Source organism: Tyto alba, unplaced genomic scaffold (assembly GCF_018691265.1).
Source record: "Tyto alba isolate M040663 unplaced genomic scaffold, T.alba_DEE_v4.0 Super-Scaffold_22, whole genome shotgun sequence".
NCBI classification, from domain to species: Eukaryota; Metazoa; Chordata; class Aves; order Strigiformes; family Tytonidae; genus Tyto; species Tyto alba.
Window position 1 is genome coordinate 13,397,872 of NW_024881296.1, and position 11,641 is coordinate 13,409,512.

The window sequence follows — 11,641 nt, forward strand, 5'->3', positions numbered from 1 at the left end:
CTTGGACCCGCCCACTCGGCCATTGGCTGCGTCCCCCTTCAGCCGTTAGCCCAGCCCCCCTCGGCCCTTGGCTCCACCCCCTAGTCCATTGGCCCCGCCCCCTTGTCCTTTGACTCTGCCCCTCATCTTTTTGGCCACGCCCCATCATCTTTTGGTCACGCCCCTGGCTTTTGGCCCCGCCCCTGGGCCCTTGGCCCCACCCACAGCCTCTTTGACCACTCCCACACTGCTCTTTGCCCCTCCCACACCCCTCTTGGCCCCCCCATACCGCTCTTGGCCCCTCCCACTCCTCTCTTGACCCCTCCCACACCCCTCTTGGCCCCCTCCATACCATTCTTGGTCCCTCTCACACTGCTGTTGACCCCTCCCATATCGCTCTTGGCCCCCTCGCAACACTCTTGGCCCCTCCCACACCACTCTGTGCCCCTCCCACACCCCTTTTTGCCCCTCATATTGCCACTGGCCCCGCCCACATACCCCTTGGCCCTGCCAACATCCCTCTTGGTCCCTCCCACACTGCTCTTGGCCCCTCCCACACCGTTCTTGGCCCCCCTGAATGGCTCTTGGCCCCTCCCACACTGCTCTTGGCCCCTCCCACACCGCTCTTTAGCCCTCCCACACTGCTCTTGGCCCCTCCCTCACCGCTCTTGACCCCTCCCACACTGCTCTTGGCCCCTCCCACACTCCTATTGACCCCTCCCGTACCCCTCTTGGCCCCTCCCACACCCCTTCTGGCCCCTCCCACACCTCTCTTGACCCCTCCCACACCCCTCTTGGCCCCCCCATACCACTCTGGCCCCTCCCTCACTGCTCTTGGCCCCTCCCACACCACTCGACCCCTCCCACACTGCTCTTGGCCCCTCCCACACCGCTATTGGCCCCTCCCACACCACTACTGGCCCCTCCCATACCCCTCTTGGCCCCTCCCACACCCCTTTTGGCCCCTCCCACACCTCTCTTGACCCCTCCCACACCCCTCTTGGCCCCCCCATACCACTCTGGCCCCTCCCTCACTGTTCTTGGCCCCGCCCATACAGCTCTTGGCCCCTCCCACACTGCTCTTGGCCCCTCCCACACTGCTCTTGGCCCCCCAAACGGCTCTTGGCCCCTCCCACACCACTCTTGGCCCCTCCCATAAACTCAGACCAAGCTTAATTCCCTGGACATTTTTCAAGCTGGCTTTCAGGTATGCTCAAAGTGGATCTGGCTCAATAGCTTTAATACATAATTTATATGTAGGGAGCACTGAGTCATTACCATGCAAAATTTTCTATCAGCGCCATTACTGAAATACATACTAGTGCTACTTGTGTTTCTCTGAGAATTAGAGAGTGGTATCCTTTGGGATAATTTCTCTGCTGTCTCAATCTTAATGCAGATTTAACCCAGCACCATCTTGACATAGGCTTCTGTTAATTCTCTCAGCTCCTCTACTCCTGTACATTCAAGCAAGCTCTCCACAACACCTCTGAAGCTGAGTATAAGAACATTCAGCAGAAGGTGAGACTCAAAAGGCTTATTTCATAGCCTGGCACAGGTGGGAAGAGTACTTGGTATCACTGCAGCCAAAAGGACGTCAAGACAAGTAACAGATGTCCTGTATGCTCACATTCTTGCATCAGAAAGACATGTGGAAAGCAAATGAGGCCATGTGCATCTCCTATGGTGAGGGATGAGATGTTATGAACAGTAGTATGTACAGAACATAGTAGTATATATTTCACACAATACCAAATCATCTCGTGTCCAATTAATTGTGTTATATGACTTTTTGCAATTGAATTATGATTAAGGATTACTTGGGGATGGGTTGCAGATATTAATTTATAAAACTTTAAGTGATTTTAAGAATCCAGTTTTTTATTAAAAGCTCAAGTTACAATTTCCTGTCTCCTGTCTCTCCCAGGTGTTCACATGGCAACGTACTTTGCAATCGAACTAGTCTAGTAAAAAATCCAATTAAGAATGTAACCAAGGAATCTTCAGAGGCACCTGAAAATAAACACAAATTTGCTAAAGAGGAATAAGTTATAGAGAGGGTGACATTGCAAAGTCGCGGCATAGATAATGTGTATGTGTGTGTGTTTGTTCACAGCCTATTCACACACACACAAAAAAATTTGAACAGAAATGTTAAACAAAGCACAAACTCCACAGCCTCTGTAGCAGAGGAATTAGAGATCAGCTATGCATCTCCCATTCATCTTCCCCATCCTGGAATGTGCAATATGTGCTTTAGCCCATCCCATTGCTGAGCACACTGTTAGTGTCTCAACATGCTTAAGTTTTCCATTTGTTTTTCCACAGCTCACTAATGACTTATAACTGCTCCTGATCACCACCCTTTTGCAAAGATGGTGATGAATTCTGAAGACCCTGTATGCAAACAGCAAAGCATGCAAGACACTAACTGTTGGTACCGATACACAACTGGAGTTTTGCAAACCTGCTGGTGCTGCATAACATGCTGAAAATATAGTCTCACAGAATAAGCACCATCCCTCTGCCAGCAGAGCTCTCCTGCAATATGCCTAAGAGCAAAGAACTATTGTCTGTAAAGTAATTAAATTTTATTCAGTAGCTAGTTTAGTTAACCTTTATGGGAAAGAAATAAGTGAAAAATAAATAAATATCACTATTTTAGTTTGCCACTGCTCTTTTTAGACATGAAAAAATGAAGCAAAGTCTTTGTTGATGAGAAAAGTCTGCAATAATATTGCTCCACTGATGAATTTAGCAATTCTACAGTGGTGTGATGTATACCAGTAAATTTTTGCCAATTTATAATGCTGAAGCAATCTCTGCTATGGTTTTATCACTGACCTAGCTATGGGGCCCAGACAGGCCCCAGCTTTGGGAAATAGAGACACAACTGAAGCTCTGTGATTAATTCTTTCAGGGTAGACTCAGCAGGAAAGCATACTCCCCAAGGCATGTTTTGCATATAACTGCTCCTTCTTGTAAAGAGGCAAAACAATGGTGGAAACATGAGATTCAGAATATGGCTTTTCAAACATTTCCGTCTTAGCAAAAAGAAAGGATCTAATGTTATCAGAATGAAACAAGGAATTTGATAAGGCTTCTTCTCCCATCTCAGATGTTGCTGCACTGATGGGCTTCTGAGGGGATACACACACCTTCACTTCCTAAAGTCGTCATTTATGTGAAAACATTTCCCAGTTGCCACAGTGCTCAGTGTGATCCTCATACAACATCATATAAATCTTACTAGTTTACAAAACTCACAAAAATATTCCCATTAACCATTAATTTCAGTGGAGCAAACTGGATCTGCCCCATTTCACCTTTCCTAGAAAAGGAAATGCATTTTAAAGCTTGCCCAATAAAATCAGTCCTCACAAGTCAGCAGGTTGTTGGCTTGGTTTTTCTGCTTTTTAGTGAAAGAATCCAAAAGGAGCAAGCCTATGAGCAACCAGCAAGCTAAGGGTGCATTATCTGAATGCATTCAATGCCTGTTAGTCAATAAAAACACATTACCATGCCATCCTCTGCATTGCAGTCTAACCCCCACTACCTGCACAGATCTCCAATGCAAATAAATACAACACCAGAGAATCAGTATGCTGTGAAACTGTAAGAAGAATTCCTCTTTCTTTCCATGTTCCTCCTGGATTAAGCTAACAATTTTTAACAAAAGATGTTTTGTTCTGAATGCCTTGACCCAGAATTTCCAAAAGTATTCGGCAAGATTAAAATTAGTGGGTATTTAGGCTTCAGTTTAGCAAGTTATTAAAGCATGTGCCTAAATTAAAGCATAGAAGTAGTGCTTTTGACTTCAGTGCGACCATTTGTCTATTTAGAGTTAGGTGAGTGTTTACATATCTTGCTGAATAGGTGCCCTGAGGCTTTCTAACCGTATGTCCTAAAAACTTCTGCCATTCCTAACTAAGCTTGTTGATACATTGCCATGAAAGGACCCTTTTTTCTCCCTCTTTTTTCTGGCATTGTGTTTTATTCTCACTGGAAAAACTATTTGAGGTTGTTTTGCACTAACTAAACTTTAAGCTACATCTGTCCAGAAAAAAGGTAGTTCCCTTCCTTTCTAAAACCTCAGAGGGGAATTCTGAAGTAAGGCAGGAGGAATACTTAATACTCTGGAACTGCACACTGGCACGCATAGGGCTTCAGCACCTCCCCTGTGAAGACAGGCTGATAAAGTTGGGGTTGCTCAGCCTGGAGAAGAGAAAGGTCTGGGGAGATCTTATAGCAGCCTCCGAGTACCTAAAGGGGGCTACAGGAAAGATGGGGAGGGACTCTTTGTCAGTGATTTTAGGGATGGAATGAGGGGTAATGGCTTTAAACTGAAAGAGGGTTGATTTAGATTAGCTATAAGAAATTCTTCCCTGCGAGGGTGGTGAGGCAGTCACAGGTTGCCCAGAGCAGCTGTGGCTGCCCCCACCCTGGAAGGGTTCCAGGCCAGGCTGGACGGGGCTTTGAGCAGCCTGGGCTGGGGGAAGGTGTCCCTGCCCGTGGCAGCAGGGTTGGAACTAGGTGATCCTTAAGATACCTTCAAACCCGAAACATTCTATGATTCTGTATAGTTTTTCTTGTTGGAAATACATTCATTTTTCAAACCTTACACACACCAGGTTTTGCTTTGTTTTGCAGAGAAGTACGGAACTTTGAAAATAGAAAGATCATAGAGTTACACACACATGCCTGCATACACACACACAAGGAATGGTGAAAAGACAAATCCACATGGAAATGCTAGTTAAGAATATGATGTGAAACATACGATGTGAAACATAAATCAATGGAACAAGAATTCTCTGATTGATGTAATTTTAAAGGCTTTGATGGATTAATGTCTTATTAATGCTGGACAAGTGGAAGAAGAAAATTGGAAAACCTTGAGCTAGAGGCAAATGAAGAACGATAAATGATTAAATCAAAAAAATAGCAGAGACTGTGATTCCAAATATATTTAGAAGACAGCTGTGCAATCCAAAAATATTTCCAATATTAGCAGAAAAGCCCATAAGTAAAAATAAGCTGTGCATGTAAGAATGACAGCAGACCCTGAAACAAGGGATTACAAATCACTTTGAGTAATCTAGCATTCAAACAGAAAAGCTGGCAGTTTGGATATGCAAACATGATGACCTATATTGTAAAGCTGTTAAAGGGTAATAAAGTAGAAGAAAAGCAGTAATAAAGAGCAAGGACCAAACTGGGAGGAGCATCTGAAACTGTACTGCAATGTTGCTGGAGTTCACATTTAACATTCATGATCATGAAGAAGGTTTTAAACAATATTGTAATTAAATCTCCAAGTGATGTGAACTTGCTAAGCATTATGAATTATAATGAAGGCAGAAAAATATTGCTGCAGAGCCAACAGAAATCAGGAAGACGGGAAGAAAGTGAGGTTCTGCTGGGAAAAAAGTACAGGCTGTAATTGGTGGGAGGAAATATGGAAAGGAGGGAGACTGCAAGAGAGAATTAGAGACTAATATCAGGATTAACTAGTAGTCAGTTCTGAATTTTCATCCAGAGGCTAATGAGAGAGACCAATAGACATAAAAGAAGGTATCACTCAATGTAGAGAAATAATCGTTGCTCTCCTTGGCTTCTGATGTAACATCATGAGGCAGACTGTGTCCTGGCTTTGTGTGTTTGATTTCAGGCAAGCATTGACCTGCAAATTGTTCTTCGCAGGAGCCAAAGTGAAAAGGGACAATTGGCACCAAGTGAGCACAATCCAGTGCAAGGTTACAAGCCACATCAAAGCAGGGCTAGAGCCAGTGTGGACAAAACACGCCTAGCCCAGAGGGGCAGCAGAATGAACATGCTTCCATTTCCTCTTTGTGTGTGCCCCAGCCCAAGCAGCCAGCCTGGCTCCTTCCACCAGAACAGAGATACGGTTTTGAAGTGATGGGGAAACACTGCTGCCCCTCGCAGCAGCAAGTTAGATAGCTCCTCTTCAAAAACTGCCCTACTATCTCTGTGGGACAGCCTTCTGACCCAGCTCCTCTCTTTAGGCCTGTCCATCCCCTGGCAGAAGCACCCCGTACCCATATTTGGCATTGTAGAGAAGCCAAATTAAAAGTTTCCTTTTTTTCCAAAGACTCTTACAACAACTTTGTGTCCGTGAACACGTGCAAGTGCAGCAACTCCCTGAGCACTGGCCCAGGCCAACCGTACTCACCACATGCGCCCCCCAGATACCTCTGGTTACGATCTGTTGTAAATTTAGACCTCTTGCAGTTCAAATTATTTGCGTTTTGACTTCTTCCCTGTTAATTTAGGATGACAATGCTTTCAAGATCCTTGGCAAGAAGCCATTACAGCCTCACCAAATTGTATCACTTTTTTCCCATTTTCTATTAGATTCCCACATCTCCCATTCTTTCTGAATACTGATGCTCTTAACCCTGTTTTCTGGCTTAACCCTCTTAATGCTTCTGTCACCAGCCTCATCCTGGCTACTGTGTACCACTCCTTCTGACTACCTGGATTTCTGTTCCCCACCACTTTTTCCATTCTCCTGCATATTCTGTGCTTCCTGAGTCCCTATCAGTGCAACAGTTGCTCCTGTGCCCCCTCCCCCTTTCGCCTATCTATCCACAGATTTATTCACATGAACACATTTTTACGGACTCCAAAATATGGGCTTTTAGTTACAAATATTTCAGTTAGAGGGCATTAACTGGAAAGAGACAAGAATGAGCATTTTCATGCTAAGCTTGTAACAGTCCTCAGAAAAGCCTCCTTCCTTCCTTGCAACCCCCACCATTGTGCTGGGAGTGACACAAGAGAAACAATCTGCAATGCTGCAAAAAATAAAAAGAAATAATTACAAAAACAGGTGGACATCTCCTAATCCCTGGTAGCCAAAGGTAGGATTTTACTCATGTTTTTAGAAGATTCCTCTTTCTAAAGACCTCCATCAACTCATATCTGGTTTTGCAGCAGCAGATGTATCTGTCAGATGTGCTCTCACTTCATTTTCCCTAACCATTACCATGTAACATATAGTTCAAAAAGTCTTTTTTTTCTAATTCAAATAAAATTCTCTGAGCTCTAGAAAGACATCTTCCTACCAGTGTTTTGTTTCTTTCTAATTAAATAAAGTAATCTTCGAGACATCAGCCTTTAAGAAGAGTGTTTTCAAAGTCAGCTGCTCTGCTAATTAGATGAAATGTTTGGACAATGCCAATTTACTTACTGTCACCTCACAGAGGGACATATAATACTATGCATTCTTTGGCAAAAAGTGCTAGTGCAGAACTAACACTATCCAGTGTGGGCAACATAAGGGTTTAGTCCACTTTCAGGATATTCTTAATGGTAGAACTTCGTATTTCCCAAAAATGTCAGAAGTCTCCATCCCACACCACAGCAGAACCCTGTGCCACTAAGCAATGCCTCAGTCCTTTTACATGAAAGGATATGCTCCATCCACATCTTCTTGGGCATACGATGAACAAGAGTGACAGGTACAAGAACTACACTTTGCTTTATCTTAAGTAGGATAATGGCTTGTGTTAGGCTTGGCTCAAACCACATGTGACTGCTCTGCACCCTCCAACTAACCTTCTAAACATCTGCCAGATGTCAACAGCTCAGAAAATTCCCTCAGGCAGCATATCTGCATGAGACCCTCAGCAGGATCAATGGCAAGAGGCTTGTGGAGCTCCCATGAACATGACATTCCCAGAGACAGAGAGGCTGGCTGGCAAAGTGAAGATGCTGGTGCACACACTGAGTTTCTATCATGTCAGGAGATAGTCCTAAACAAACAGATTCTTCCTCAGCCATTGCTACACATGCCAATGGCAGTACAAGCTAAAGACACAACTAAATACGCACAGGCTGAAGCCTATGCAGAGAGACTTGTATCTCTCCACAAGGTAATGTTACCAAAACCCCTCTGAATTATTTTTCACAACATGAGCAAAAGCAGGAAGCAAACCGCAATTTACCTCTTGAAGTTCTATGGTATACTAAAGCATTTTGTGTACTCTGGACTTCATCCAAAGCAAACACTCAACTACTTTTCTTTTAAACACATCTGGAGGTCAATACAAATTGTCTTACCCTTAATATTAGTCTCACACTAACCGGCTAGTATACATCCACAGGACTGGGAGTAAAGTAATTTCTGTGGTTACATGAATGATTCTGCTTCACTTTCAAGTCCTACCACAGATTTCCTGTTCAATCCTGTGTAAAAGGGTTAACCTCTTTGTACATCTCTGCCAAACCGGGTAAATAACACCTGCCTGCTTTCTGGTAGTTTATGAGGCTCTGAGGGCATGTCTCTACCACAGGTGCAGGCACACCCAAGCTGGCTCCATATGAGGAGCACTAATTGTGTTCCTCATTTTTCTAGGGATTCAAATTAAAATGCCCAGTATACAATTTACCAAAGCGATGAGTGCTCAGAACTGCAACTGAAGTCAAAGGGAACCCTGCTTGGAACAATAAAATAGATATATATTAACTGTATAATACTAGGTACACTGAAAAATCAGGCCAAAGGCATCTCCACTGGGCACCTAAAATGAGTGAGCATCTCTGAAACGAAACTCAGTGCCTCAGGTCCCCTCCTAGAAGACAAAAACAGCTTTATACCTTTTGGGATGTTATTAAGACATTATTCATTCATACCATAAGGCACTTAACAGCTAGAATGCCAAGTATATTTTTAAAAAGCAAAAGGAAACTCTACCGGCAGTGCACAGCTTAAATGATCTGCAGTAAATAAGGTGCGGGCTGGAGCATGAGGACAGAGGACATTGAGTAGTTTCCCACTGATCACCCATCTTTCATTCTACACACTTACTGAGGAACAACACTGTGTGACCACACCATACAAATCAGGACTTAAAATAAGGTTATGCAGACAAATTATTTCCTACTGTTTTGGTGTCTGATTTTTCAACTATATAACTCCTTTACTACAACTCAGGATCCATAGGTGGAAAACAGAAATCTTATTCCAACTCTTGCATAAATCAAGAATAAGGTATTTGAAAATAATGGAATTAAGTTAACATAAGTGAAAAGACACACTGTTTGGCTCCTGAAAAGTGCAAGCTACGTTACAGCATTTGGATTCAGTGTACTAAAGATAGCCAGCAAAACCTATAGACTGATTCCTTTAAGTCTTTCTTAAGTCATTCTTTTAAGTCATTTTCTAGTAAAACTTTACAGAGCATCAATATCGAACATTGTTCTTTACCAGTCATTAAGAATAAGAGAAGTTTTATAAGTACCTATTTTGAAGCTTTCACCTTTACCACTACCAGTTCCCACATAATCTCATAGTTTTAAATCTGGGGACAATTCACATGTTTTACTCTCTCCTCCAGAAACTGGACAACACAAGCTATTTGTTGAGTTATCTGAAAAGATTAAGTGACATCACAAGGGTTCTGGGGAAGAAAGTAATCAGTACAACCGAGGGGATAATCAGGAAGCTGATTAGAATAAAGATACTGATGTGATATAGCCCATTTGGGATTTAATGTATGAAAAGATAAAAAGATGAAAGAAGAGGAAGAACAAAGAGCAAGGCATAAGAGTTCCTTGGAAAGAGGAAAAGAAAGGAAGTTATATGACCTTATATTATCTAATTCTCCTAGCAAGTATGTACTAACTGGTATTTGTGTTGGTGACTCATTTGGTCATGTTAGAACATGGTTTGAATAAAATAAGGAACTGCGCTGTATGTCTGTTTTAACAAGGGCCAAGACAAGTGATTTACAAAAACGCTTCAGCTCCTCATACCTGCAATGGCATTTTGCAAGATTCTTGCCACATGGCACACACTGATGGTTGTTTGCCACCCTCCATCCAAAAGGTGACAGAATTTCATGCTGTCTTTTGTCAGCACCTTCAAGACTATCTCAGTTTTGAACTCAGTTTTTCTTTCCACCTTGTAGATGAAGAGTTCAGTCATCCTGACACTGAGGCATTGCTCTGTAAAGGGAAGTTCAGCGAGATGAATGGGGAAGGAAGAAGAGCAGAGTCATATCCATTAAAGAGAAAGGGAAAAGACAAAATAAAACAAAACACACCTTAGATGACATCATACATGTCATATCTCATACACACTTTAACTAAGCACTGTAATGCTATGACCATCAGTCCTTCCTGTTCCTGCAGTTCCATCTGCAGTTGAAGACATTCATGAATATTTGTGCACGACTTGTCAGAATAGGACCTCTCTGGATCCCTTCTGACAGAGTTCAAATGTGCAGGGTAAATATTGTTCTCAAATCATCAAGCTACATGAAAACTGTTGAAAGTGACATGGTGAAAGCAAGGCTTGGTCCTACTGGGACTGTCAAATAATGTGTTGCATGGGACTTGGTGAACAAACACGTAAATAATTTGTCCCCTGCCAGGAGTAGCTGGATTTGACATTACTCTAGTGCTTCTGCCATTCCTACAGCCAGGGGCTGCTACAGGGAGAGCTAGGCTGGCTGCAATCTCAGTGTGGAAACGGCCACCCACACATGGTGTTGAAAGAAGGCTACTTGAAGAACAGATGACAGAGCAACTGGTTCCCACTCACCCAACTCACGTATCCCAGTACAAAGTCAAGTGGCATTCAAATTAAAGTACGCTAGCTTTTAAAGATACACCACAGGGTGAACAGAAAATAACCACAGACTGATGGGTTTTGTGTGCACTCACTGTTTTGTGGGGAATGATACACCCTTCCTGAAGTGACTGCAATCTCTTGAGCGTGGTACACAGTGATCTCAGGATCTGTGGGATCCAAATGCTTCCCATTTCAGTGTAGGCAGCAGCAAATCAGTCTCCCTTAGCATGGTCCCCACTGTGTTCACCACTCTTGGTATCAGGGCTTCTTCTCCCCCTCAGCATCATTACAGAATACACATACTGGTTTTGCTGTCTGCTAACCAACTACCTCCCAAGAAGCTGCAGATCCTTTTCTTAGGAGCTTTAAACACAGGCATTTCTTGGTAGCAACAGCACCATAGCCTTGGGTTTCCACAACTAACTGTGTTTTCAGGTCCCATTTAAAGCAAATCCCGAGCCCTTTGAATGACTTTTTGGGGGACCGAGCCACACCTTGACCTCACAAAACAGGTCTCTGCCTTGCTTCCAAAGTGACAATTCAGTAGAAGAAAGCAAACTCCTGCGATTAGATGCCAGCAGGGTTGGTTTCTGGGGACCGAGATGAGGAGTGCCAGTGGGGTGGCTGTGCCTGCCAGGCAACACCAGCAAAGAGGGGAAGGGACAGAGCTACAAGCGCCGCGTTTTTGGGAGGGGAGCGTTACCGCACCGAACCGTCGCACCGTTCCCACCTGCGCGGGGCTGCAGCACGGCGACGGGCCCGGGGCCCATCCCCTCAGCCGCCCCAGCGCTCGCTCCGGAGCTGGGCGCGCCCGCCCCGGCGCTGCACGGGGGCTCGTCCGCCGCTCTCTGTGCCGGGGCCGGCGGGCACCAGGGCCGGCCTCGCTGCCGGGGCCGGGGCCGCGGCTGCCCCCGCGCGGGGCGGGGGGGAGCGCAAGGGCACTGGCTCCTCTCCGCGCGTATCCACCCCGAAGAGGTGGCCCCGGCGCTGCCCGGAGCCGCAGCCCTCTTCCCTTCCTTCCCTCCCTCCCTCCCGCCCGCCCGCCCGCCCTCTCTCCCTCCC